Source organism: Anas platyrhynchos, chromosome 21, assembly GCF_047663525.1.
Source record: "Anas platyrhynchos isolate ZD024472 breed Pekin duck chromosome 21, IASCAAS_PekinDuck_T2T, whole genome shotgun sequence".
Classification (NCBI taxonomy): domain Eukaryota; kingdom Metazoa; phylum Chordata; class Aves; order Anseriformes; family Anatidae; genus Anas; species Anas platyrhynchos.
In genome coordinates, this window is record NC_092607.1 from 10,183,245 (window position 1) to 10,210,834 (window position 27,590).

General features: G+C 43.1%; 1 protein-coding gene and 1 long non-coding RNA gene across 5 annotated transcripts in view; one reads left to right on the forward strand and one right to left on the reverse strand.

Moving 5' to 3' along the window:
* Nucleotides 1–27,590, reverse strand: part of LOC113841945 (uncharacterized) — a 172,229-nt gene that overhangs the window by 74,681 nt on the left and 69,958 nt on the right. The gene's annotated exons all lie outside the window — the stretch shown is intronic.
* LOC106019193 (uncharacterized) lies at nucleotides 17,374–23,565 on the forward strand. Its single transcript, XR_001193839.5, has 3 exons — nucleotides 17,374–17,952; nucleotides 19,687–19,782; nucleotides 20,271–23,565. It is a non-coding gene; the product is annotated as an uncharacterized lncRNA (long non-coding RNA).

Genomic DNA, 27,590 nt, shown 5'->3' on the forward strand with positions numbered 1-27,590 from the left:
AAGTGGCTAACCCTCTCCTGCAAAGACCTTGACAGCAGATAATCCATACTGATTTACGTGCACTCCCCACATGAGATCTTCCCAAATTTAAATGCTTTTTTTTTTTTTTTTTTTTTTTTTTTTTAAGGAAGCTACTTCTGGCAAGAAAACAACTTTTAAAACAAACAAACAAAAAAGAAGGGGTGAATTCTGAACAGATGTGACAACGCACTGGAACGGGGCTCATTCTGCAGGCCAGCATCCTCAGTGGGCTCTGAGGAAGTGGGGCAAGTACATCTCTACTCCCAGGAGGACTACGGAAGGGGAAACACTGAAGGCACCTCTTTGCAAGGCAGAGAGTAGTAATCGCAGCTATATAATAGCCCCTTGGCTGCCAGCAGCTCTAGTTAGAAAAGGGAAGCATTAAAAACCATGCAGCTTTTGGTTCCTTGCGCTTATTCATCATGAACGTCTTCCCAAACTTAAGAATTTAGAGACTTATAATGGTTTTCATTAGCAATCTTGGGAATAGTGCATTGTATAGAAGCCAAAGCCCCAGCAGAATAAAATTAGTCTTACCAACAGGAGTGAATATGAAGTACCCCTACGAGCCAGACACATCTCAGAGCAGCTGCTTGTTATTTTTCTTTGGCATGTGTTTTCTGGATATGAGACACCTTCATCTTCCTAACCCCAAACAGACAGAAGAACAGAACACACTGTGCCTATTGTGGGCCAAATCCTTGGCTGACAGAAATCAGATTCACTCCACTAAAATCAATATAGATGTCATATTTGATACGGACTGGGATTCTGACCTCTTACACTGGCCTCTCCCACATCTGAGACATGGGTTACCCTAACAGCTATCACTTTGCTTCACCAAATAACGCAGCTCTGAACACTGAGAGCTTATGGTCTACAAAGAGGCAGGATCAGTTGGCTAATGAGGATACTACACAGGGGTCTGCGGATTTTGCGGGTTTTTGAATTGTTGTTTTAGATTTAGAACAGATTTTCCCAGTATTCAAGACTCTGAAGAGACAGCAGTTGGCAATATAACTTGGAATCTGATAAAACTAATCCTTCAAGTTTGTATGCCTCACTGACAGATTCAGTTTGAATTTGTATAGCCTTTACTTTACAATCAGAGAACAACAAAACAAGCGAGACCGTAATGTATAAACCCCTTATCTCCAAAAAAGGTAGCTATTTTACCTCATCTTCAGTGTAAAGGCTTCCTAAATTTAGAGTGCAGAGATGTATCTGTTAAATTCTTGTTGGTCAAAGGAGAAGCTGTCAGATTTATTTTTTTTAATTTAATTACTGCTTTTGAAAACACTGAGATCTTGCTAAAACAGAAGCTAGGTCTCACTTTCAGCAACTGAGACCAATGCTGTCAAGAATATGATAAGCAAGATGTGTGTTTGAGGACAGATACAAGACCTAACATCTTTTTGCCTGGAAAACAGACCAGCAGAAATAGCGCGAAGTCATCTTGTTCTGCCCAGCAGCTCCGGTTGCTTATGTGAACGTCTCTTGATGGGTTGAGCTAGGTCTGTTGGTGTGCTGCAATCACTCTGGCAGGATCCTGGCAGGATTTCCAAGGCTATTAATTAGCAGATTACTCATCAGTGGGAGCTAGGGCATCCTGTAAACTGATGCCCCATTGACCCTGCTGAATTAATTTTCCATAAATAAAGTGCAAACCTCGCAAATTTCATTGGTCTCCATGGGACAGATTTTTTTCCTTCATTTGCAAAGCTAAAGCAACTATTCAAAATGATATAAAAACACCTGCTCAGCACTTAGATGGTAAAATAGCCCCAAAGTGGGTCTATTATACAGAGTTTTCCATACTACATGTATGTCACTGAAACAAAGTGCATGAAAAATTCAGGTGAGCATGTCAACGCATCTGTAGGCTCTGCTGAAACTGCTTGTAGCCTTGAACATTAGAATTGAGTGTGTTTAGAGGGGAAATGTTGACAAGAACACTGGGATTTCCTCCTTGTTTATTTAAAAAGTAAAAGAGGACTTTTAACTTCTACCTGATGGGCAGATGGATCGATCTTGCACTAGAGCATCTGCAGGACAGCACACACAGCTGGGCAGCACATTCTTCTTACGTATTGTAAATGCAGCACAGGATACAAAGCTGAGCAGAATTTCACTTATACAACTGGTGGTTAACTCTGTGCCAGCAGTAATTAGCTTCTGTAAAGAGTTTATAACAAGAAACCACAGAACAGTTTTATTCTGATGAAACTGATGGGAAAAACCCATTTGCGTCTGTCCATGGGGTGTGAGCTCCAAGGCTTGGCAGGAGAATTGAGACACAGGCTTTCAGGCCAACGGCAAAAAAATTCTTCACTGAACTACAGAGCAGCTTCCTTCCTAATAATTATTTGTATTACAGCAGCATCTCTAGTCCTAGTCAAACATGAGGGTTCCTGCTATCATGAATGAGACAGCTAAATACTAGCAGGACCTTGCTCCCAAGCATGCATGGTCTGGTGCCCTGATCTGGCAAACACTGGCACTTAAGCTAAATCTTTAACACATTTATGCCAAGGAGATTGCTGTGAAAATTAGGTCAAATTTTGAAAAATCAAGGTCTTAATTATTAGTTAGAAAAATGTACTAATACATATTATTGATCCTAAAAGAGCAGTGAGTGTATGCTTAACCCTGAAGGTGGGACTAATTAATTTCAGTGTAATTACATCCATTGATAAAAGAAGTCATCCCCAGTCTGTAGCAGAAAAGCTTGTATTGACATCTGCATCCATACAGGTATCTGGCTCTTGCCAGACTTCGAGAGGAGAGCTGAAAATTACAGTGGGTAAGGGAGAGTCAACGTTAACAAGACTGGAATTTCCCAGTAGAGGAAGCCAGTACAGGAAGGGAGCATGACTGAGCTGACCTGGGGAGGAAATTCTCTGCCCTTGCGGCTGCACTACCCGGGGTTGCACAAGCGTGTGCTCCTGCTCTGGCTGTGCTGGAGGCAGTGCCATCCACAGCCACCTCTGGCTGCATTGTTACAGCGCCTGGTCCGGGCTGTAACAATGGAACTTCTCTGCCGCTGCCTTCAGGAAATCACATTCTTAGAATTTGTTCCTCCTAGCCTGACGATTTGGCAATCTGCATTGTCTTATGTATAAGGTACTACATGGATCAATCAACTGCTCACCAGGTAAACTCCAGCCCTCCCTTCCGCTCTCTCAGCTCACCTCTCTTCAGGGAGATGAGATCTGTATGAACGCTGCAAAGATCACGATACATGTGCCAGGCTGGTTGGTAGCAAGGCATTAAATATCAAATCAATAACATCAAAAAAAAAGTTCAGTATATTCAGTTCTATCAGACAGGGTAACAATCTGCCATACAAAAGCATGCTGGTTCTCTGAACAGAGCATTCTTTAAAGCCTTAAGTGCAGGTGTAGCTGGGTTCTTTAAAGTATTGTGCCTTTAAACGTGCCCTGCATCCCAAACGGGGAAAGGACTAACTGCAGCGTATGCTCATTTACCTGTGCTAGTCCAACACAGCTAGGTAACACCAGGAGCAAAAACGTGGCAACCTGGGTTTAACAGCCAGAGCATGCAGAGTCCTTCAAAGTGTGTACTCTGGTTATTAGCACGTTAAACACCACTCAGCAGAGTGCACCTCTGTGGTTGTTAGTATTTATGCTGATTAGATTAAGGTAGCACTGATATTTTTGCACGTGCTACAAGTGCACCTTCATTTTCTTGGGTGGAGTGTGCATACGCAGGGCAAGGTGTGAATAGGTACCCAGGGTTTGTCCCCAGGTGCAGGTGGGACTAGCTGCCTGATCCCCAAGGTGCAGGAAGGAGCTGAGCAGCTCCGTGGTGGGGCACCATACAGCAGCTCACCTCCTAATGCCATGGAATGGACCTCGGCATTGGGCAAAAGCCAAATCGTACCCGAAATTTGTAATTTGCCACACTTTTGGATACATGCGCTTTTCTTAACACAATAAAAGGAAGTGGGCATGGTAAAGTAAGTGTATGATTAACTACAGAGGAGATGTGGGCTCACTACTTGGTTTTTCCTGACCAAGCTCTATCACCAGCTCTGACATCCTATTGAAGTTATTTCCCCTCCTTCTGGTTTTGTTTCTCTTCTCAGTTTTTCTGTTCCATTCATTTATGCTGTAGTTTCTCTTGACATGTTTTGCACAGTACATAGCAACAGAGTCCAGACTTACTCTGGGATTTTGGGCACAATTGCAGTAGAAGTTAGCAGTAATTCAAATGTGATACTCTTGTTCCTTGGCATACACACACTTACTGACAATTGAAAAATGCAAGTAAAAAGAGCTTTTTTTTTTTTTTCCTGAAGACCTGTGCACCTAAAGAGAAGAGCAGGCGATGAGGTGCCTTTGTTCTGTACCAGCTCTGGAGTTCAGGACTCCTGCTGACAACCTGTACCATTGCTCATGGCAAAGCCAACTCACTTCTGTGCTTCTGTCTGCCAGCACAAACAGCAGATCTGAGTCTTCCAAAATTTGTCAACGTTGCAAAGGTTCTCAGACTTAAACACTTTTTGTCCAGCATCCACAAGAGCTCTATAAGCTACGCTCAGAAGTGACTTTACGTGACAGCAGTGAAAGAGAGAAAGGCTAGTCCTGGACTATTAGTCACTGGCTTGCTGCTATCAGATTTCACTAACAAGAGGTGGCACTGGCACCTTGTTGTTCTGAAGCTACTGGAAAGTCATTAGCTTCGGTTCCAAAGCCAAAACCTCCTGCGTTCCCTTTTAACAGCAGCCAAGAGACCGTGATTAAAAAAGATGTATAATTAAAAAAGATTTAACAGGAAACTGAAGACAACCTCTAATCAATCTAATCCTGAGCTTTATGCCACGGAGAAAATAAACCAGAAAGGCTTTATCCTTGGTATGCTCTGAACAGTGTGCCATTAAATCTGGTCCCAGTAAGTGTCACAAAAAAGCAGGTGAGGAAAAGAAGGTAAAAAAAAAGCAAATGGCTGAGCTCCTGAAGGTAGGGAACAGTTTTCTCGTTGTATCTTCAGCTTCCAGGAGAGAGGGAGTGTCCTGGGCTTTATCCTGCTGGAGGCACTCTGCCTGGGGAGGGAGCATCCTCATGAAAGGCTCAGCTCCTGGGAGGGCCCGTTTGCCTGTCAGGGAGGCATCAGGGTTAGCTCTGGGGAACAGGATCAGCCTGCATCATCCTAGGGAGGCTCCTCATCCGGCCCTCAGAGAGAGGGAGGGATTGGCCTTCTGCCCCAGTACCTCCCCAGCCCCTGGACACTCTGCGTGCAGCCACCCAGCCGTCAGGATGCAAGGACGGGCCAGGCTTCAAGGAGAAGGAGCAGACACAGGCAGAACGGACAGACATAAGGACAGAATTTAGTTACAAATCAGTAGTTACTCCCCTGACCTAAATGCTTTAAAGAAACCACATGGAACTGATAGGCTCAGATGCTGTGAGTTAAGTTTGTGGCGCTGGGACCACGGAGCATGCATGGGCCTGTCCATGACATCAGGCCGGCACTTGGGGTATATCCCTGCTTTTTGATGCTGTTACTTGCTAAAAACAACAACAACGGCAATCGGTCTCGGCTCTCTCAATAGGTTTAAAGATTCTTTTCTAGATCCATCTGAAAGTGATCAGCATTTTCAGCAGCGAGTACATGAGGATCACTCTTCAGGCTGCAGAGGAGTTGCAGCAGGGCTTGGTTCCCACCATGTGCACACACCAGCATTACTGGTCTCAACTCTGAACGAGGCCTGCAGGCACTACTGGAGTACAAATAATGAATGCCAAGAATGATGGAGTAGTCTTGAGGGAGCACATCATTACAAGAGCTAGATATTAGCATGGACTGAACCCATGCCCCCGGAGGATATGGAAATTTATCTTAAACGAGACATAAACAGTCATGCAGTTGCAGTCAGGGTCATCTGTCTTATCATTTTTCAAAGCCTACGATGGCTCAGCGAGCAATGGGGCAGCCATGGCCCTTCCAAGATTCCTCAAAAGAATTTTGGAAGAAGCAAAGGGACTGATGCTGAGCAGCCCAGCAGCACATCCACTCCCTTTCACGACCCACAAAGCTCTGTAAGAAGAAGGCAGCCACCGTCACGGCAGCTCACAGCTCAGACAAGTCACCCTGGCTCCAGCAGAGCAGGTTCCTCACTGAAGCAAACATTATATGGCAGGTTGCAGGTACTCACACGAGGCTGCACTGCTTTGGCATGCTGGTGGCATTGCAGCCTGCTGGCTGGCAGAACTTTAGGAACTCGGTTAGGGTTACCAGCCAGTCAGCCTTCTGTTAACCTTCAGTGTGCAACACGTGCCCAGGACGTTACTGCTGGATTTGCCTTGTCCTCTTGCTGAGATGTATCACTGCGCAGGGAGCGGCTTCTGGGATAGACAGGGACTGACGCTGAAAATAATTTGAAAGGAAGAGAGGGCGAAAATATACTGTTGTGATGTTTCTGAGTAAATAAATATAGCAGTGATGGAAGCTCCTCTGGCAGAGACATTGGCAGAGCCTCCGCAAATTAGTTTAGCACTAGAGAATTGACATGGAATGGAAACAAGGCATTCAAAGCGAGGACATGCTTTGACTAAGCACAAAGCTGACGTTATTCAAGAAGAAGTGGAGTTGGCTCCAGAGTAGCTAATTCACGTCTCCTTATCTTCCTTTGGCAGGGGCTAGCTGCTTCAAGACCACTTGATGTGTGCCTGCAGCTTTCTCCCCGTCCCCTCACCGTATGCCTTGCAGGAAACAAAACCTGGTTCTGTTGGAAGGGACCCCAGCTCCCCATGGGTTGCAGCCTGCCGGGCATCTGTGTGGCACCCCAGCATTCAGACAGGGATGGCAATATTTGCACTGGCTCCACAATCAACTGTGACAAAACATTTGCTGGAATGCAAATGCCAGTTATAAGTTTTGGTTTTGTCACATTCCTGTGTTAGCACAAGGCCCAGCAAACACAGATACACTGCCATAAAAACACTTTGCAAGTAGAACATCATTCGCTTAGCAAAACTCAACCGATGACAAATTTCACTGCCTGTAACACTTTTTATTGGCATAAGCCTGTTATAAATTTCAGGGGAGATAACCAAAACAAAAGGCTTGATATCTGCAAAGTGTAACATATTTTCTTATTCTCTGGTAGTTAATTTAATTTTCTCTGCCACTCACTTAGCAGAGCTAGTATTACATGGACAGAGATACTAGAACATCGTGCTGGACCTTTCTGTCATAAAGCAAGTCCTGGCCTATACTGATATTTAAAAAGAAAGTTGGCCCTGTTTACTGTGCCTTGTAGCTTGTCTACAAGGTTAAGGACACTTTAGGTTAACCTTGTCTGCTAGGTTAAGGACAAGCTTAGGCCAAGCTGGGAATCAGGCTGGGTTAACCTTGCAACTCAGCGGATATTCCAGGTCTGGGCTGTATCGCCATCAAAAGCTGACCTCTGAGCTCTGCAGTGTGAACGCTGGTGACCGACACAAGGGCAGTGATAACTTTAAGCTCAGTCCTAATTAATTGTCTGTATAGACCAAAGCTGCTACTGCTACCCTGTTCCTTCATCGGTCTGAGGACACCTTCTGCCCGTTCACCAGGGCTACTGTCCTCTCCTATTTTCCTAAACCTAAGCACTCCTTCAGGCTTCTGATTTCAGCCACGCTGTCACATCATGGGCGACCTTTGCATGTCTTCCTGCGGTTCTGTTCCCGACGCAGGGGCCGACCCTGCCCGAAGTGGTGCAGCTGGGTTTTCCCAGGGCCGCAGAAAGCAGAGGAGGACTCCTGCCAGGACACCTCCTCTCTGCTTCCTGTTTACATGGCCCGGCAGCACGCCAAGTCTGTGTGGTGCTTTTTGTCTACACGTCCAGCGAAGGTTCAGGAGCAGGTGGAAGGGAGGCTGACTCAGTTCTGTTAGTTTATGCCAAGCGGACTACATGTCGATGTGAATTCACCCTGTGTGCTGGCCTCAGCTTTACAGTTTGGTGGTTTCCAGTGAATTTCCAAAAACCTCTCAGAAAACACTTCTGCGTTATTCCCAGCTCTAAGCTCCTCACTTTTCCCCCTCTATTATCACCTTCTATTTTGTAATATCTCCAAAGAGGGAGCTTCTTCTACTATCCTTGTCAAGTAACAAACCAAGTACATCTCCAGGGTTGAATAGCACTGCGTGTGTATAATCACCTGGGACATGATCCTCAGCATTTCAAGTAGCGTGAAGTGGCATTCCCTTTGAGTCATGACTTAGAGAACTGACGGATTCTGCTACAAAGGCAGCATCCATGAATGACTCCTCAGTGGAAAAACCGGGCTGCCAACTTATTGCTAGCATCTGTTACAGCAATGGCAGTGACATTTTAAAATACTAAACCCAGTTGGTAAGTTACTATTTTAGAGCAGATGTATAAATTCAGCACACTTTCATCAAAACCAGAGCATGCATCCAGCAAATTGGAACTTGATGTCAGCAGTAAACATTTGTACAGTGAACACAAACATGCAACATGAGAGAGTTGTGTGTCATGCCTTCGGTAACCAGCACCGGGGAGGCTTGGGGCAAGAAAATGTTTCATACTGGCTTTCTTGACCAAAGAGACAAGTTCTTCCCTAAAAAAAAAAAAAAAAAAAAAAAAAGTGCAATTCAGAGACAGGGGCCTTGCCATATGTGATATCAGTTAGGAAGAATCATTCATGATAGTGAAAGAACTGAACTGCTTATGAGGGATGTGTTTGCTCAGCCTTACAAGCTTTGAAATGTATGGGCTGGTGAATGGAAGCGAGCATGAAACCTCTTCAGCCCTATGTTAACCTCACGGCTGCAGCTCCTAGTGCCAGGAGCACTAAGAACATTCCTGCTCAGCTGCAGCACGCCAAGGGACAGAAGCAGCTTGGGCAAAGGACAGCAACAAATGTAGAAGCCTTGATGTAAAACAGTTAAAAGTACTTGACTCATGTCTTTTCAGGAATTGAAGGACTAGCTGTGAAAAGCTGTGTTGACTTCCAGGGAACCGGGCTGTAAACACCACAGCAGAGCTGAGGACAGTGTAATGCATCTGACGGGTACAAATCTTCACATGGCCAGCATCAGGAGAGGTGCTTGTCAGAAAGGCATCTGCAGCTGTTCCCTTTTCAGGCTGTTTACTCTGCAGGAGGATTTGCCATCTGTGCAGAAAAACAATGCACACCCCAGAAATCAGTGCCTGTCAGATGAAGCCCAGTCTCGTGGCTGAAGCACAGGACGAGCAGTCAGGAGATTTGGATTCTATTTATTGCTCTCCGAGTGACTCCCAGAGCAAATAAGGGGAAATTACTTTGCTGTGTCTTGTTTTCTTTCCTCCAACGTACTACTTCACCTAATTAGTGGTACGAACACCAATTGTTTGTGTGTATAAAGTGCTTTTTGTTCTTTGGATTGCAATGCTAAAGCAGAACTGAACAGGATGTATTTCCACAGAATGTTTAAGGCTTCAGGAATAGCAGGTCAACCTTTCCACAGCAGCAGAGCAAAGGGTCTGTAGAGCATATCATAAAAGACTCAAAACCAGTCCAGGAGTCACTGTGCTCAACTCTCTTTCATACTTAGAATTGTAAATAAGTGATCTATTAGAGATCATGGCAAAGAGAACATTAGAAATATTTTACAAAAGAGAGAGAAAGAGCATTTATTGAGAAGAATGACCACAAACATGGGAGATTTTTTTTTCCATTTTGTTCCTGTCATTGGCAATTAATGGTGAAGAAAAGTCAAGGCATTCCTTTATAGAATACATTTTCATCTTTAGAATAAATTTTTTAGAGCTTTTCTGAATCAGAAAACTAGGGCTGTGCAGGGCTCAGCCAGACCTCCTGCACCGCACAGCACATTTCGGTGAGAAGCACCAAGGTGGGAACGTGCCGTGCACGGTCGCACCATGCCTTGGGAGCACAGGGACTTCACAAACTGTCCCAGCAGAGTCACATGAAATTGAGCTCTGGTTTGCTGAAATGTTTCGTGAGCTTCTTGGACTGCCCTTGCTCTGGGATTAGCCCTGGGCCTCTATCAAAATTGTGAGGCAGATGACATATGGCTCTTCACTGAGAATTCTTCTTTAAAGCCTAAACAACATGAAATAGTTATGAATCAGGTTCCAAATAAATGTATGGTAATAATAATCCATAGCTTGAATGCATTTATGGAGAAAGACTGAGTAAGTAAGACAAATGCTGTCGTCAGTTCCACTCCTCTATCTTGGTTGGATGTATGCTGTTTTGTTCCTCTATGGCACTTAAGGAAAAAAATACTTTGTTCCACTGAAATTAATGTTGTTGCCACAGTACTGTATTATTGTAATTCATATTTGCTGCCTCCCACTGAATAACTGGATGATCAGTCCTCCTCTTTTACTACCTCAGAGTGGATCACGGTATATATAAGGAAAACAATCTAGCCATTTTTGTGTTTCCTTTTAATTCCTCTGTTGTTATTGAGTCCTAAATGATCTTGTTTTTGTTTTTACTGCTTTGTAATGAGTCACTAGCTTATTTAACTTAATTTTATTGTAATTGTTATCTTTTCATTCTTGTTTTTTTCCACTCAGTTACTCATAAGACCACAAGATATAAACAGGACACTGTTGCTTGGACAACTTCTGAGGGTAATTTTTTCACTGTTGCCCAAATTTAAAGCAAGTTACTGAATGGTCCTCACTTCCTAGGAACTTTCACTTCAGCCCATATATATTTTCCCATGTCATGTTTCTGTTGATCCTTACATCTTCCAACTAAAAGATCTGCCTGTCTTGTTTGGATGTTTTCTGGAAGCTTTCTTCAGCTTTCCTTTCATGGTTGATGTAAATTTTTCCATGGAAATTTTAGTGATAGAAAATCAAGTTTAATTTTTTATATATATATATATTTTTAGCAGCAAATAAATTTTGCAAAAACACAGTATTTCAATGGAGTATTTGTGAGAAATAGTTATCCAGAGAAATGTTACGTCTTCTTTTGCCATCTCTCCCATTTCCTGCATTGACTTTTTCTTGCTAGACTTCTTCTCTTCAACCTGGTTTCCTAAGGGAAGTGGATTTTTGTGGTTGTGCCACGCTTGCATAGATTACATACACGTGTCTCTGTTTATCCGTCAGTCTTTTATAACTTTGAAGCAAATGGCAATTTACCACTGAATCTGATATAAAGACAGAGGTCTAAATTATGTTAAGATTTTATGTTTCATTGTAGTAGTCAGATAAAGATTTTATTAAAGCATCTATGAAGGGAAAAGCTGAAGCTGAAGTGACTTTGCATTCATGGAAAGCAGATGAGTGGGAACAGCAAACACCCACCTATGGGAAAATCTTCCCGTGGGGTTCACACCCGGGAGAACACACACAGCCGGACAGAAGGGCACAGAAAACCAAAATTCATTACGTTTTCTGCTTTTTGTATTTTATTTCCTACGAGGCTAGAAATCATAGAATCATAGAATCATAGAATATCCTGAGTTGGAAGGGACCCTTAAGGATCATCAAGTCCAACTCTTGACACCGCACAGGTCTACCCAAAAGTTCAGACCATGTGAAATCCTAGCAAACTGTAAGACAGACTGACTGTAAGTGTGCAACATGTTTGATTAGAAATGGTTTGTATTTTGGAGCAAGTAAGTTCTTTAATGTCTTTGTTTCAGGTGACTTGCAGCTTTAAAACTCTTACGTGTATGCAGGGGACTAGGAGACTTAAAAGACTTTCAAAAAATACATCTCGTCTGCATATCTATCTGCAGCTTTTATATGAAATGAAGTTTATGGAGTATTCTGTAGCAGTGTGGACCACAGAATTTCAACAGCCTCTACAAATAATCTCCATTAGACCATAAATTCTTGATAGAGATGCCACAGAAAAGCCACAGCTATTAGCCACTGCCCTGCAGAACTGAACAGATATGTTCAAGGCCTGGGTATGCCAGGCCTTGGGAAGGGGAACCTTGGAGTGGCCATGGCAAGTGGTGGTGAATTTTAGGCTCAGGCTTTGATAAACTCCAGGTGCTGTGGAAGAGCCTTTAGAGATTAAAAATACAGTGATCTTCTCTGAGTCAGCAACAGGCCGGCCTACCTCCTCGCAGAAGGAGGTACCAGGACGTCTGAAATGCCACCCACAGGACAAGAGGTCAAATTGAACTTCTGACCAGTGTGATCATTGAAAAATCTGTGGCTGCTTTTGCAAGAGTTAACACCAGCTAACTGAAGTCAGATTCCAGCTTGGGTAATTCCATTCTGCCTCTCTAAAATTCCCCTTTTATTTCAAACAGATGCAATATTTTTTCACTTCCTCCATTAAGGACTGCCAAGTAGCTTTGTACGTTTTGTTGAGTACTTGCTGTGTTTTACCCCAAATGCAGCTACAATGCCCAGTGAATGACCCAGCAAGAACTTTGGTACCCTCAGTGATATTTGTGGAGAAAATTTTATTCTCTTTATTTGAATGCAGAACTGCTATCATATCATACAGTGCTATGGTCTGTAGCAAGCAGCCAACAAATTCTAGCAGTATGAAGATTTTGTCCCATGGACAGATCAATTATGAAGAAGAAGGCCTAACCTTTAGTTTTATCTCTACTAGTTATCTTCCCAAGCAACTTCAGCATGTTCATTCACCTTCTAGGAAGGTCAAAACCAGCTCAATTTTACTTTGGAATAAGTTGGCTTGGACCTTTAATATCCGTGCCTCGATACCCACTAGGAAGAGTGGAGCAGCAATGCTCATCCAGCAGAGCATTAATATTCACTATAATTAATGCTTTTTGGTCATCTTCAAAGGGAAATGTATTTCCCATTTCTTTTAACACACAGAAATTGATGGATGAACAAATCAATCAATTTATACCATGCTCAGTGCTAGACAGCTCTTAGTGCTTGGTGGCAATAAAGGACAACATAAAAGTAAAGCCAGCAATCCTAATTAAAAGCATGCTCAGTGAGACACAACTGTGGCTTGGTCCTAACGAGTGTGCAATAGAGATAATGTAAAAGCAATTACTTTAGCAGAGGCAATTTACTGAAAAATTGTTTTTACTGAGCACTAACTTATTCAGTCCATGGGCTTGCTGCCAAGCAAGAGCCAATTAGTGCCACTGGCTATGGGGACACGGAGATGTGGCCACCTGCCTGCTGAGACGCACCCCGCATCATTTCACGGACACCTCGTGGTTCCTTGGGGTCTGTGTGAATGCCACTTCTAACTCACACAGACTCAGCAATATGCTCAGCAATATGCACTGGTACAGCATCTTTCATCCTGGGTGACGCCCCAGCACAGTACTAACTTAGTAAACTAATCTACAGTCTGCATTTCTTTTTTCAACCGTGATGTGTGACATGCCTACGCTAGACTTTAGGGTGAGATGTACTGGTGTAAATCTCGCATTGCTGCATTAATTTCTGAATTTCCATCAGTTTAACTGAGACATGTATCTGGCTTTCCGATCAGAATGCACTTCTTACAGGACTGAAGTTCAGTTGACCCCCCAGTTTGCCAGTGACCTGGAGAGGCAACTGACAAAACGCAAATGAAAGGAGCATTCAGGTTCCCTTACCGAGGACTGTGATGAACTAGCAGTGACATAAAAATCAAAAGATAACCTCTGGGCTTTTTCTGCCATTCATAGGATTTCTGAAGTCAAGTAACACTCACTAAATTTTCATTAAAAAAAAAAAAAAAAAAGTAAATGTGTAGCCTTTTGGTTGCAATTCAAGTTCTAATAAAACTGTTTATTGAACTCCTTGACCCCTTCCTGGAATCTGCCTGAGCTTCCCAGAACTTGGTGTCATGTGGCTCTCGGTCATTAATAACCAAGTATGACACAGCACTTTAGACGCACAGCAGCCTTTTCTGCCTTCCAGCAGGCGCCAGGACAGCGCGGAGAGCACAAACAGCTCAGCCCCGGCTGCGGGAGCCAGCCCCAGTGCAGCGTGGCCGTGATGCAGTGGCGAGCAGAAAGGGCAGGGGCAGGAAGTGATTCATCCGAGTACTGTACAACGTGCGGGACATGATCAAAAAGATCCCAGCGTCCGGGCAGTACAGCGCTGGGCAAACGGCTCTGGGCTCCATCCCGGATTGATCTCCCCCTGTGTTTACAGGGACGGGCTCCTCCAGCGGCCAGCTGCGCATTAAAGGCAGCGGCTGGTGCTAAAGAGGGTCAGTGAATCCAAAGACCTCTGGATACATGGCTGATCTGTTCTGTCCACCCACTCATTTACGTTTATAGAGCCCTTCTGGCTTCTGCCTGGAAATCTTTGGCTTTCAAACTGGAGATCTCTCCAGCGGTTCTCCAGCTTTTGGCCTGCATTAGTGTTCGCAGAATCTGTTCAGCTGTTTCCCTGCCAGTTCCCAACCCCTTGCAGCCCCCCCGGCCCACCCCAGCCCCATGGCTACTTAATCATCTCTTCTTGTGACAGCCGGGCTGTGGTTAAGAAACTTTGAGTGTCAGTTTCCAAAGGGCAGAGCTGTTGTGTCTGCTGTGGCAAGATACATTCCAGGTATGATCTGCCTCCCCACTCACATGCCGAAAAGAAGAAAAGGCAGGAATATTCCTGTACGCAGGAGCTGATCACATTCCAGTGTGAGATGCTGCACTGGAGCTACAGGGAATGAATAAGGCTCATTGTGAATTGATTCAGAAGTCGAATCTGTGCCAAATTTGTATTTAGTTACACACATGCACCTCCTATAAACCAAAAAGTTGTATGAATCTATGGGGAAAATGAGGTTACTTTCTATCAAGTTCCTTGTGTTGTCATTCACTGTGATTTTACTGGAGCGGCTCAGAAGTTGCTGCAGGAACTTCAGTGGGGAAGGAATAGGGAGGAGGGAAAATTGGAATATCAAACTACGTGGAAAATAATACATTAAATCAAATTATGGTTTTACTTTCCTTCCTGTTTGTGCCCTAAGCTTCCTGTACTTATTTCTCCCTGTCTCTTTCCATTGTATCTGCAACACATGTTTGCAAACACCACTTCTTGGCATGCTCAGTTCAGTTAAAGTTCATTTGTTAAGAAAAGAGAGATGGCCCTGAACCCCTGGAACAAAATCTCCAGCACCTCAGTCTGCCACTCCAAGCGTCAGGCAAGCCTTGACCCACCTTCTCAAATACAAACACAGCACAGATATGTCATTTTAAACAAAAACAAGCATATGGAAAGAAAAAAAAAAAAAACAACAAAAAACAAAAAACATTTGCCTCCAACCCCAGTCCTCCCTCTGGGCAGAGAATGAGAGAACGAAGTGCTTGCAGCAGTGTTGCTTTATGCAAGGCTGGGAGGTGTTCAGAAAGTACGGTGAGGGGACTGCTGTTGACACTACTCTAGAAAAAATCCAGCATTCAGAGAAGGAAAATGCTCTAGACCACGAGATTTGCAGTATACCCAACAAGTTAAAGGCTCACTGCCTAGTCATCTACTCTAGGCTGTTAACTGGTCATTTACTCTGCACAGCTAACGGGTGTTAGCTAACACATTCCACATCCTGGTCTAGACAAAGCCTAGAAGCAAGGAAAGCAAACAAATTACACATGGAGTAAAGACTGTACCAGAGAGAAAAAATGAAGAGAGACACTGTGAGAAAAGAGGCACAGACAAAGAGGAAGACAATGAAATGGAAAAAAAAAAAAAAAAAAAAAAACTATCTTCGTAATGAGCAGGACCAGCTGAGCTTTCGAGGGGTGCTCTTCTTCCTAATCCATAACACATGCTCCTTAACTCCAGTTATGTGTTTGTTTATTTGTTGTGTGTTTTTGTAAAATGAATCACCCTCAGAAAAAAAAGCATGGATTTAAATTACAGAGGGCAAAAATCTCATTGTACGTCAGCTACTTTGGCAAACTCCATAGGTAGTTCAAGAGGAAAAGCTACTTGGGAATTTTCCGATGAAGTGTTTCTCTGATTTTCTTTAAAGGAAAACGATACTATGTTGAACCTGCAACTTCATGGGAACAAGCACTGGAGATGTCCTATTTTGTATAAATATTAAATATGTATTGAACTTAGTCTCCAACATCCCACAGAAGCACTCTGACCGTTGGGACTCAAAATGATCTCTTTATTTAGGTCCAGTGCTTTGCTCAATTTTTAATCAAAACAGAACAGCACAACAGGAGCGCCCTAAAGCAAGCACTGGGCTGGTGATTAATACCTTCACATTAGACTTGGGGCATGAGTTCCACTTCTGGGTTTGACTTATGAAATCTCTCACAACCCAACTAATTGTCCTAGCTACTGGGCTAGTAATTACTTTCGGTTAACGCTTGCATGTTCCTCATTACAATTTGGGGAAGGTGAACATTTTAACCCAGTGTAGAGAAGAAAATGCTTCAAGAGCTTGAAAATTTTAACTGGTCTGAAAGACTGCTTCATAGTTAGTGACTTGTTTTGCATGTTCATGTTTTTCAGGTTTGAAGACGGGTATATGCTACATGTTTGTAGACTCAGTATGTGGATTACATGGCCAGGTATTTGGGGACGGTGTGGTTTGACATGTGTACTTCTTGCAGTGTGGGTTATGTGCTTCGTGTTCCTTTGTACATGGATGGTTTAAGTGCATCTTGCACATGTGATATCATCTTGACATAAAGTCATATTTAGTTAACCATAATTTAGATTCAATAGATGGGCTGGGCTTCTTCCTTTGGCTCCTTATTTTTCTTGGGCTCTTATGACTTTGACACACAGAACTTGGCGGTAAGAATTGAAGACACATGATCAATTGGCAGGACTGACAGCTTTGTTAGATAGTCACTTTTGGCATCTCCTAATAAACAGAAATTAGTCAATACGAAGTCCCTTTATGTAAGGGCACCAAAACATCCTTTGTATTTCTGGATATCTACCAAAAACATATCTGGAGAAAATCTTCACATTTCCTTTTGCCTCTTAAATGTCAAATGCAGAAGTAAGTACAAACACATCCTTCCATCCAGTTTCCCTGTCCTGATGGTGTGAAATAAGCAATAGCACAGCAAGGATGAGGTATAACTACTATTTCTCTGTTCTGAAACCTTACTGAACAGAAGAGTCTGTCTGCCACCTCTGCTGACCAGAAAGGAGTCCTGCCCACATCCTCCAGGCCCTCTCCATCCAGAAGCAACAAGCTCCCATAGTTTACTTGGAGTCACACAAATGTTTGTAGGAATTGAAACTAAAACTCTACGTCAAACTAATACTAACTGGCTAGATAACGATATTGAGACTGAATTTCAAATAAGTAAAGACACTCGCCTCCACATTCTGGGGGGAAGATGCTAGGTATGAATTCAGTTTGGATATGAAAGAGATGGATTAGATTAGCGATGCCCAGTCTCTTGGTGCCAGTGGTTCCTAACGAAAGCACTTGAGGACAGTCAGCTTTGGTCCTTCAGGCCCAGGAGGCTGGACATGTTTTCAGTCAACTGAAAGGGAGCTGCCTTCTTGTTATGTCAGCATGTGGATGCTGTCATCATATGGGATATATTGTGGGCACGACCTACCCAGAGCATTACTGTTACATTACCAGACAGGAGGGACATCTGCATTTTGATCATTGACAGAGACATCTCCCACCATTAGACAGAGAAAAGGAAGCAGAGATGGGGCTGAAGACCACCAGGGTCAGGCTCACGGTCACCTCCCTGCCCGTTTGTGTCCCCAGGAGAGGAGGCAGCAGGAAGTGCTTGGGAAAGTTCACTCAACAGTTAAATCCCCTACGTGAATGAAGCCTTGAGCCTGTTTTGCTTCAAACAATGTTCCATTCAAAGTATGACTCAACTCTTGGGGCCTGATCCAAAGCCCACTAAAGACAATGAGAGTTTTTCCATTGACTTTAGCACCCTTTGGATGAGGGCCTTGATCGTGATCCTGAAAGCCTGATTTCACATGAGAAAGCCTACACGCAAAAAGAGCAAATCCAGAAATCCTTGCTGAGATTTTACCCGATCCTTTCACAGGTAAGTATTCCAAATATGCCAATGAAGCTAATTTAGGCCAATTGCTCGCTATCCTGAACTTCACATAATATTTGATGATCACAGAAATTGATAAGGATAAATCCTTTGGTCCTACACTCCTGCTGAACTGCTTCTGTTTGCAGAGATGCTAAACTGTTCTTCCTCCATCTTTATTTTACCTGGTGTTGTCAGAATGCAATTCAGGAACCATGTAGTACATGCTATACATAGACAGTTCAGGTTATGGCCTCAGGTCCAGTTATACCTAAACGTGTTGTCTTCATTACAGAAAGTTAAGGTGTTTGAACTGTAGTGTAGGTAAAATAACTAGGACCAATGCTTTCACATGCTGGTTTTGTGGGCCAGGATGTTTTTAGTCGTATGTATATTACCTTTTTTGGCCATTTTGGAAGACATAACTAATTATGTTTGAAGGAGATTTCTTTAAACCCCAGCATTCGACCATAAAAGAAGCAAAGCAACATCTGGGCTTTGCGGCTTCTCCACATAGGCTGTATGTATTTTCATATCAAATACCATCTGAAAACAAAAAAATTCTAGACATCACTCTCTATATAAACGTACTGTCCAACCATAACTCTTTGATTGGCCAGCTATCTATTGAGACACCTTGCTTATCTGCATACAGCTGGAGAGCGTGGTGCATGTTAAAATCCCTTGGATGCTACTAATCACAGACTCGACTCAACAGTTTTGTTTTTTTTTATGCCTGAGAAAGTTTTTTGTATGAACATTGTTAGCCCTTTTCTTCAGTGTATATTAAATGGTATATAAATAATAATTGATTGTCCTGGTGGAGTCACAGCACACAAAAAAGAATGCTTCTGCTCATATGGTTTGTATTAACTTCATAAGGGAAACACAGTATATGGGGATTTTTAAATTTTTTTTGCTTGTATGTCTACACCCTGGCTGCTGCCCACAGAATTATTTTGGTCAACACAGAGAATGATACAGCCTCGATATGAACGGGGTCCAACATGACTCAGAGCACAAGTAATACAGTAAGGAGTGCTAATGAGGGGAATGGAGACAGAACAGCTCCTTTACGTCCACACTGAATCCTGCAGTAAATCTACTCTGGTGATTTCTGCCATAACTTTACCTTGCATGCTGCCTCATTGTAAGCACAGCTAAAACCTCAGGTTCCCTCACAGGACCGAATGCTCAGGATCCATCTATAAATGTCATTTCCCAGGATAATCCTTGGCTTTTGTTAGGGTCTGTTATTTCCCACTCAATACCCACAGCTTTTTAATTGGTTATTATTATTTCGTATTACATTTGAAAATTTTAAGAGTCTCTTAAGAAGCAGAAAAGGAGAAATAATTAAATAAAAATGTAGAGAATAATCCAAATCCCGTGTGACTTTGCAGATGTGACAGACATTGATTCTTGCCCTTGAGGAAGCGGACAGGAAGCTGTGGTGGGCCTGAGCTCTCAGCCGTCATTTGACTGCAAAATATTCCCTTAGGACTAACTTTGTAATATACGATCACACAAAACCCATCAGCAGCTCCTGCACGCAAGCTCTGTGATGTATCCTGTACTGTTGCTACTGTGCTTACGCTGGGATGATATTTTACATTATTTTGATGCTGGTGTAATACAATGGATACTTTTAAATGGATTTAAGAACAACCACTGACCTGCCACATGACTTTGGGCAAGTGACTTGTGTGTGTTGTTTTTTATTCTTTGATATTCTTTCAGACCTTTAGTTCCCCTTTTAATCACAAATTAAAGTATGAACAGTGATGACAAGAAAAGGAAAAGATGCAACATGAGCACCGTACACGGAGAGTGAAGGTAATACAACACAAATGATTTTCAAATGGCATCTGCACCCAGCCTTGGTACAAAATCAGACCAATTTTATATGTATGCCTTCTTTTGCAGCCAGTTTTGAATGATTAGTTTGTTTGATTTGCTAGGTAAGTTCACACACTGTCATTCCACGTAGAAAAGTGCAAGAGCAAACTTCAGCTTTAAGGTGGACAATCATTAAAAATAAGCAGAGATTAAGACAGCACTCCTACCATTGACACTGGTGCGTGCTGAGTTCACGTGATGGCGGCAGTACTACATCCTCACTGGTACAAGATTTCATGTGCTGTACTAAAGACTTAACTACTGCTTACCATCATTTGACTTAGGGTCATGCACAGACAGTTCCTTGGATGCCCAGTCTCCTACTCAATGGTCTACACACGGTGAGGGCTAGACATGTTGTTAGTATCTGTAAGGTATCCAGATCATACTATTGATTTAAATTCAAGCTATCTTTCAAAATGCAGCTTTGAGACGGAAAAGCCACTTATCATGAAGAGAGGACCTGTAATAACAGAAATGGGAAGACAGGAAGGAGAGACTGGAAAGCACAAAGGCTCCACCAATGACTACTAGTGCTTGACTGACCCTCGCCTGCGCAATCCAAGATGGGTGATTTGATTAGAAAAAGTGTGGTAAACAGGAAAAGAATGTGGAAGGAAAAAATAAACATACAGGGCTGAAAGAAGACTGATACAGAAATTCCACGCACTGCTTGCTGTTAATAGTTAGTGTCTGTGTGACACATTCACACCATAGCAGGGTGGGTGGGGCTGGGTTTTGATCCTTGCCTGATTGACGTTAATGACATTCTTCCAATGGCTGTGGCTTTCCTCATACCACACCCAGGAGGGGTCAGAGGCAAATTCCTCCTGAGTATTAATGTGAAAAAAAACACTTTTTAGTCAAGTTTTTAAATGATGCCAGGTGTTTGCTCTGGTTGCATTAATGAGTCTAGAATCGTCAGAGCTCAGCCTGCACTACCCAGCAATGAACCTACATCTCAGCTCTTAAGACTGCATCCGCTATCCGTTCTTAATCCACTTCCAGCTACTAAAATGATTGTACTCATCTCTATGATATTGCCTCTTAAGCAGTGGAAGACAACAACATCTGTGAGTGTGGATCCCTGCCCAACATAGTATTGTCAGTTGTGGTGTTTATTTGTGTTGCCTAGAAGCCCCATTAACAGATTGGGATTGTCTGTGACAGCCGTGAAACAAAAGCGTTGCACTTTCCATGGAAGGGTTATTTACCCCTGTTGCTTTTGTTCTGTCTGCCATGAAAAGCCTTACTTTCTGCCAATGAAAATAAGAAGCAAAAATCGAAAGCAGTGCAGGTCTGCTGCCTTTAATACAGCAGGACTGTCGGATCTGAAGCAGTCACTGAGCAAAGCTGTCAAAGCATTCTGCAAAGCTGAAACCCTCTAATAAACTAAACCGTGAGCTTCTGAGCCCAGTTCCTGAGACCACGGCAAAAAAAAAAAAAAAAAAAGAACAAAAAAAAAGAATCATGGCCTCTTACGTGAGTCTTTCTTAAGAACAACACCATACAAATGCACTGCTTGCTTTGAAAGTGAAAGGCAACATTTTCCGATGTTGTGTACCTAAACAAGAGGTCACACTGCTGTGCTGAACACTCAACAGAGCCCAGAAAAGCTAATGGCAAGCGTTAAACATCAGATTTTGTGAATATTGGAAGCTTTTTTGTGTTAGACCCTTAATTTTAGGAGTTCTAATTTATGGATAGATTCATGCCGCATTTAAATTCTGTACTGCCAATGGATCTAGCAAAATCAATGTGCTGAAGACTTCAAGAGGCGGTTTCATAACAGCTCGGTAGGAAGTCTGTGAAACCTGTATGCCATGGTACTCACGCTAGCCTCATTGCTGTACCCCTGGCACAGCTGGTACTTGCATGTTCTGTCCTGTTCTCTTTCCCAGCCTTGCAATCTCTCAGCAGGATCAGTAAGAGCCCTGTGGAAGCAAAACGCAGACTGGCCTGGATTGTTCCAATGTCTGCAAACGCGTGGTGCAGCTCCTTGGGGTGGAGAAGGGATGCCTTCCTCTTACCTACCTTGCACACACCGAGGCGATGGCTTAGCCCATGCCTGATCAGGAGTTAGTTGGGCTGCTGAACAGGCAGCGTGCACTGCCTCAACTGGTGCTCCTCACCCCTCACAAGGAAGTTATGGGCACTTTTAATCAGGGATGTGGTAATTACCAAGTTCCACTAACACTGAGCCCTGCACAGATCACAGACCCCCAGCACGTAGACCTCAAGTGTGAAATCATCACATACTGACAGTACAGCGTTACACATATGCACAACTCCGAATCTTTCAGGTATAGAAATTCCTTCAGGGTCTGAAAACCTGGCTAAGGGTGGGTGCAGATCTATTTATAACAAGACAAATATTTGCTGATGCATGTGTAAACACACACACACACACACACAAAAAAAAAGGAAGGTAAATCCTTCAGTGAATTAGAATACATTCTGAACAAGTGAGATTAAATAGTGAAATACTTTCATAAGAACATTCTGGATTAAATTCTTAGAACTTCGCTTCTAGAACAGAAACCCAAATTAGTCTTTTAACTGTCTGCCTATCCCAAATTTTGCAAGAACATTTTTTTCTTTCTTTTTTCCCTTTCCCTGGTGACCCAGTCACACATATGTGTTTTTTCAGGATTACAACAATGACTCCTTCTCAAAGATGGTGCTATTCCACACTTCACATCAAGGCTGCGGAGTTGAGGCTCAGAATGCTAATCATGCAAACAAGAGTAACAGATCAATCAGCTGCTGCACATCAGCAGCTGAGGACAAACACCAGACACCAACAGGCTTCAAAAGACCAGAGTCCTAAAATGCTTAAACATATTATATTTCCCTTATTATAGTCCTCTGAGGTTGCAGTCCTTTCTGAAATGAAACATCTTCCCCACAGAGTGTGCTCTATATCTAGGTCAGGCCTTTCCAGAGGGAAGTGGGGACGGGCACAAGTTTTCACTAGGCACTGGGGTTTTCACTGCCACCAGCCAACCTCAGCAGCGCCACGTGCCTGACAGTGCACCTTCTGGGCAAATCACTCCAATACGCAGCTGCCCGAATTTTCACATGTATTATGTTAGTTACTGGTCAGTAAATTACACTGAAAAGTAACACTAGAATTTTTTGGCCATGAAGATATTAAAGAGGAAAAAGTATTTATTACTCTTATTCCTATGCCAGCAAGATCTGCAGAAAGACCAGGGACCACAAAATGACAATCCATGCACACAGGCAGTAATAAGGAAATCCAGGTGGCTTTGCTCACCATGTAAAAGGACATGCTAGCAGAAAAAGGCAGGAGAGCTCAGGGATTGTTATCCTCGGATTATAGCTAAGGAAAATGAAGCACAAAGAGTTAAGTATGCAGGATGTGTCTTTGAACAGCCTACGAGTTTTCAGTTGTGCTCAGAGGGACTGAGGTTTCAGAAGAGCTATTTACAGAGAGGAACCAGAGCCTGGACTTGTAGTGTCTTCAAACTGTTTTTCTCATATGGGAAGGAAGGACACAGCACACCAAGGAAGTGGGTTTCCAGCTGTTCTGATACACTCTGAAGTATCTGTACCATCAGACAGTATTGATCTTTGGGGCCCAGTCAGACACACTGCTCGCCGTTACTGTAATGTGCTTCGTAAGCCTGGAAACAGAAAAATATCACACCCAACCCCATACTTCCTTAGTGCAGCTTTTCCTGCATCTTATCATCTATCTTTGATGGAGTCACTTATAAGCTGCATTGACTTTGGGAGTCTGTGAGCTGCCTCTTCCCATTGCTTTGCAAATCTGAGTCAGGCACACAAACAAGAGAGACGGGAAAAAATAGAAAGGGAGAAGTGGTTAAGGCATTCCTCTGTGACGCAAAAGGCAGTGATGTCAGAATTCAGAGACCACAGACACCTCTGCCAAAATGAATGGGATTCCAGCAGGCTCCAGCTGGTCTTATGGTTTGTGCATTCTGCGTTGTTTCCTGGATACCAGCAATTCCCAGCTGTAAACTGAACAACCATTAACCCCTTCCCTCTTGTGGGTTTCCAGACAGTCACTCACCAGGGAGGTTTTTCCCTTGCTGGTAGAAGATTCCAACATTTCATAATCGAGCATCTTGTATGAATCAATGGTTAGTTTAAAAATAACCCCTTGACCCGAACTGTCTGGGAGAGCCATCGAGAACAATGACAACGAGACACTTTTATACAAAGCGATGTTTCTTATCTGATCCCTCAACTGCATGCTGGTGGCCTTGAGTTCAATTCCCCGTTTACCCATGTGACTTGTTACTTTTTCCATTTTTCCAGGATCTTATTTTTCCATTCTTTTTTTTTTTTTTACCCTTTTTTTTTTTTCCCTCCCCCTTCAAGCCCATTTTTTCTTCATATCTCTGCAACAGAAGATAAGACGTGACTCCAACTCTGAAGTTACAGCGGGAATACATCTGAAACCCTGGACCTGACACACAACTCCCAGAAATTTTTGTGAGGGAAAGCATCCAAATTCTTAATCTAGTGCCTGATTCCCTTCTGGCACAAACTGAAAACCTAATTTTGGATCTCAAAACCCTGAACTTCCCGAAAGTAAAAATCTAGGCATGGATTTTTTTTGGCTGAGGTAGCCCTCCCACTGCTGGGAGTGAACAAGAATCTGAACAAAAGCCAGACCAAAATAACCAAACATCTTAATTATTAATCACTATTAATCAAATTGAATTTAAGCTGCAAGGGCAGGTCCCACTGCTCTTCTCTCTGGGTACTGACTGAAAGAACAGGGAGCCAATGAAAAACTTAACTCAGGCGGCGACATCCCAAACCTTATCAGCTGGCAAGCACAACCTACGTGCTACTTTGAAATGTGTTTTTGCTGTGCATCAAAGTAGTGAAAAGACAAATACATATAACATCAGGGCAAGTTAAAAATATCACCGTTACATTTTTCAACAGGAAGTGGATATGGTTGTCCAAAACCTAAAAATGTAAGTAGCTCTGTAAGAGCTCAATTCCGTTTCTAGCCTGATAAGTGCAAGCTGCTGCTGCTGTCACACTAGGCCCTGATACGTTCTGGGTAATTATCCGACAAGGAATGTGGGTCAGTGATTCCCAATCAATAAGCACCACTCTCCTCCTTGAGACGGTCTCTCTGTGCCCAGCGTGAGGCACTGAAGGACGGGTCGTCCCGCCAGCACCGCAGGGCATCGGGCAGTCAGGCCCCCTGTGCCTGTCCCCCTGGGTAACCAGCGGGGAGCACAACCAGGGAAAGTGCTGAGTCCTTTCACTGCCTCTTTAGTTTGGAGTTTTTATGGCTTATGCGTTGAGTATTTTCTCTACTAAGGTGAAAATTGCTAGTTCTTCATGTGGCTGGGAGAGTTCAACCTTAAAAAAAAAAACAATAACACGAAATGTGCAGAAGTTGATCCTGCGACCTTATCTTCCTCGGTGTGTGGTTAGGCCACAGCACCCGTGGCCAGATCCCCATTGGCGCAATAGGCCTCATGGCCAGCAGCAGTGTATCACAGGACAACATCTGCGGACACCGAGCACAAAGACTGCCATTCTGGAGCCCTGCAGAGTGCCTCTTCATCCACTCCCCATCCTTCAGCAGGCTGCAATACACTAAAAGCACACTCCATGTGTTCCTGTTCCAGTCATAAAATGCTCCACAGTTGCACATTTGTAAGAAGAGAGTCATTAGGCCTTAGTCTGCAGAACATTTGATTTCTCCCTGCATTACTGCTTGGATTATTATTTACCACAAGCTCAAGAGTGGGGAAGTGTACTTCCAGTCCTCAGGTCCCCTTCAGAAATAAGAAAGGTGAATTGTCCCTCAGCGAGAAGAGAACAATATGAGGAAGACAGTCAGTGAGCTTAGCAAAATGAAGAGTGAAAAAGTATAAGATTTCTATAAATACATCAAGGGGAAAATAAGAAATGAAGGAGTGAGCAGTTTAAGCTAAACATTATTGCTGGTACAGGAGCAAACAGGCATTAACTGACTACTAGTAAACGAAGGCTGAAAATTAGAAGGCTGACAGCCTCTTGTACTGTCTGATCCTATGGCTGTCAAACATGGGAGCTGCAGACAAAAACCCCAACTATAGAATAAAACTGTTAAGGCAACATGAACAATGTTATAACATGGTACTTCAAAAGAAAGCACTTGAGTCAACATCCCAAGCTGTCCCCGGTAGGCCTGTATGTCTGAAGGCTTCTCCTTAGCTGCGCTAGCACCACAGGCAAGCGTTTCGCTTTCATTCCACTTGTCCACTTGTAGTTATGTTTTCATTTCTGAGACCAAAGAGGAAGAAGAGAGGTTGTGTTGCAGTTCAAGGGCCAAGACATGAAATGGTCAGCCAGTTTGGCTTCTGTTCCCAGCTCCTCAGTCTCTAGCTTCTGGCTTGATCCTTGATCATCCTGCTTTCCCCCATTTTGACTCAGTTTATACCAGGTAGGAGCTAAAAATGTACACACATCTTTATTATTTGTACTGTAGTAGTGCTGTAGAGCCCAACACTACATTTCATATGGAATACAATGCCCATCCTCCAAAATGTTTATTACTAGGTATATTTAACAAGCAAATATTGGAAGTAAACACAAGTCAAAAGAATTTGATCCTGATCAGTGAGATGAAGCTGCCTTATTAGTTTTGAAAAGGTCTGTGGGACCTTTGAATCCCAGAAAAGTGACATCATTAATACAGGTTAAATGATCTCTATAGGGCTTAAAGATGCGCACATATGGCACTAATAGTAAACAATTAATATTAATTTTACAAAATACAATGCAAATAGCATATAAATATGAATTATAGAATTATACAATAATTTAGGTCGGAGGAGACCTCAGGAGGTCATCTGCTCCAACTCCTCGTTTGCAGCAGGCCAACTTGAATCAAACTCAATTGAACAGATCTTGAACAAGGAAATTGTGCCAGAATCGGTCTTTTTAAATTCTACCATTGCCAAAGAAAGTAGAGTCCTGCGTGGCCTCAGCAAATCCAGAGCCAAAGTTTCTGTGATAAGCCTGGCGATATTCTCCCAGACCTCTGGGTTTCCCAGCTAGGTGGAAATGAATTTAATTTGAGTCTTGCTCTTAAAATCATTGGTTGTCCTACAGTAATTATCAACATGGCACCCCATAGGAAGATGCTCAAAGGGCCAGTCAGATTAGTTATATCAAGCTGCATTAAAGAGCAGCCAGCCCTGCACACCATTATTAGTCACAGCAGAGATTAAACAAACCTGCTTGGCCTCTTTCCCCTTTGCTTTGTACTGATGTTCACAGATAAACCCATGCGGGAGACGCTGGAAAGAACTGAATGTCCTGTGGGAGCTCTTATCAAGACCAGGGAGTGAACAGTGAATAACCACTCAGCAAGTCACCTTCTAAGTTTAAAAAGCAGCCTGTTGTTTTAAAGTATGTTAGTCATCAACAAATGGGCTGGAATGTTCTCCATTCCCTCCGTCCCCCCTCTGCAGTCTCCCTCTGCTGGGATTAGCTAGCCGGTTTTCCTCCTACTTTTTCAGAGAACAAAATCTTTTGCCTGTTTTTAGAATCTCACTTGTGTCATCTTGTTTGGAAAGCTAGCATATATTTGTTCTAACATGTGTTTGTTCCTTTTCCTTTGAAATGTAAGCTCTTGAGACAGGGGCTTTTTCTCAACCAGTATTTGCCCAGCGCTGGCATGACCATCTTCATCAGAGCCTGCCTCCCTTCCTGGACTGCGAACAGCAATTCCCAGT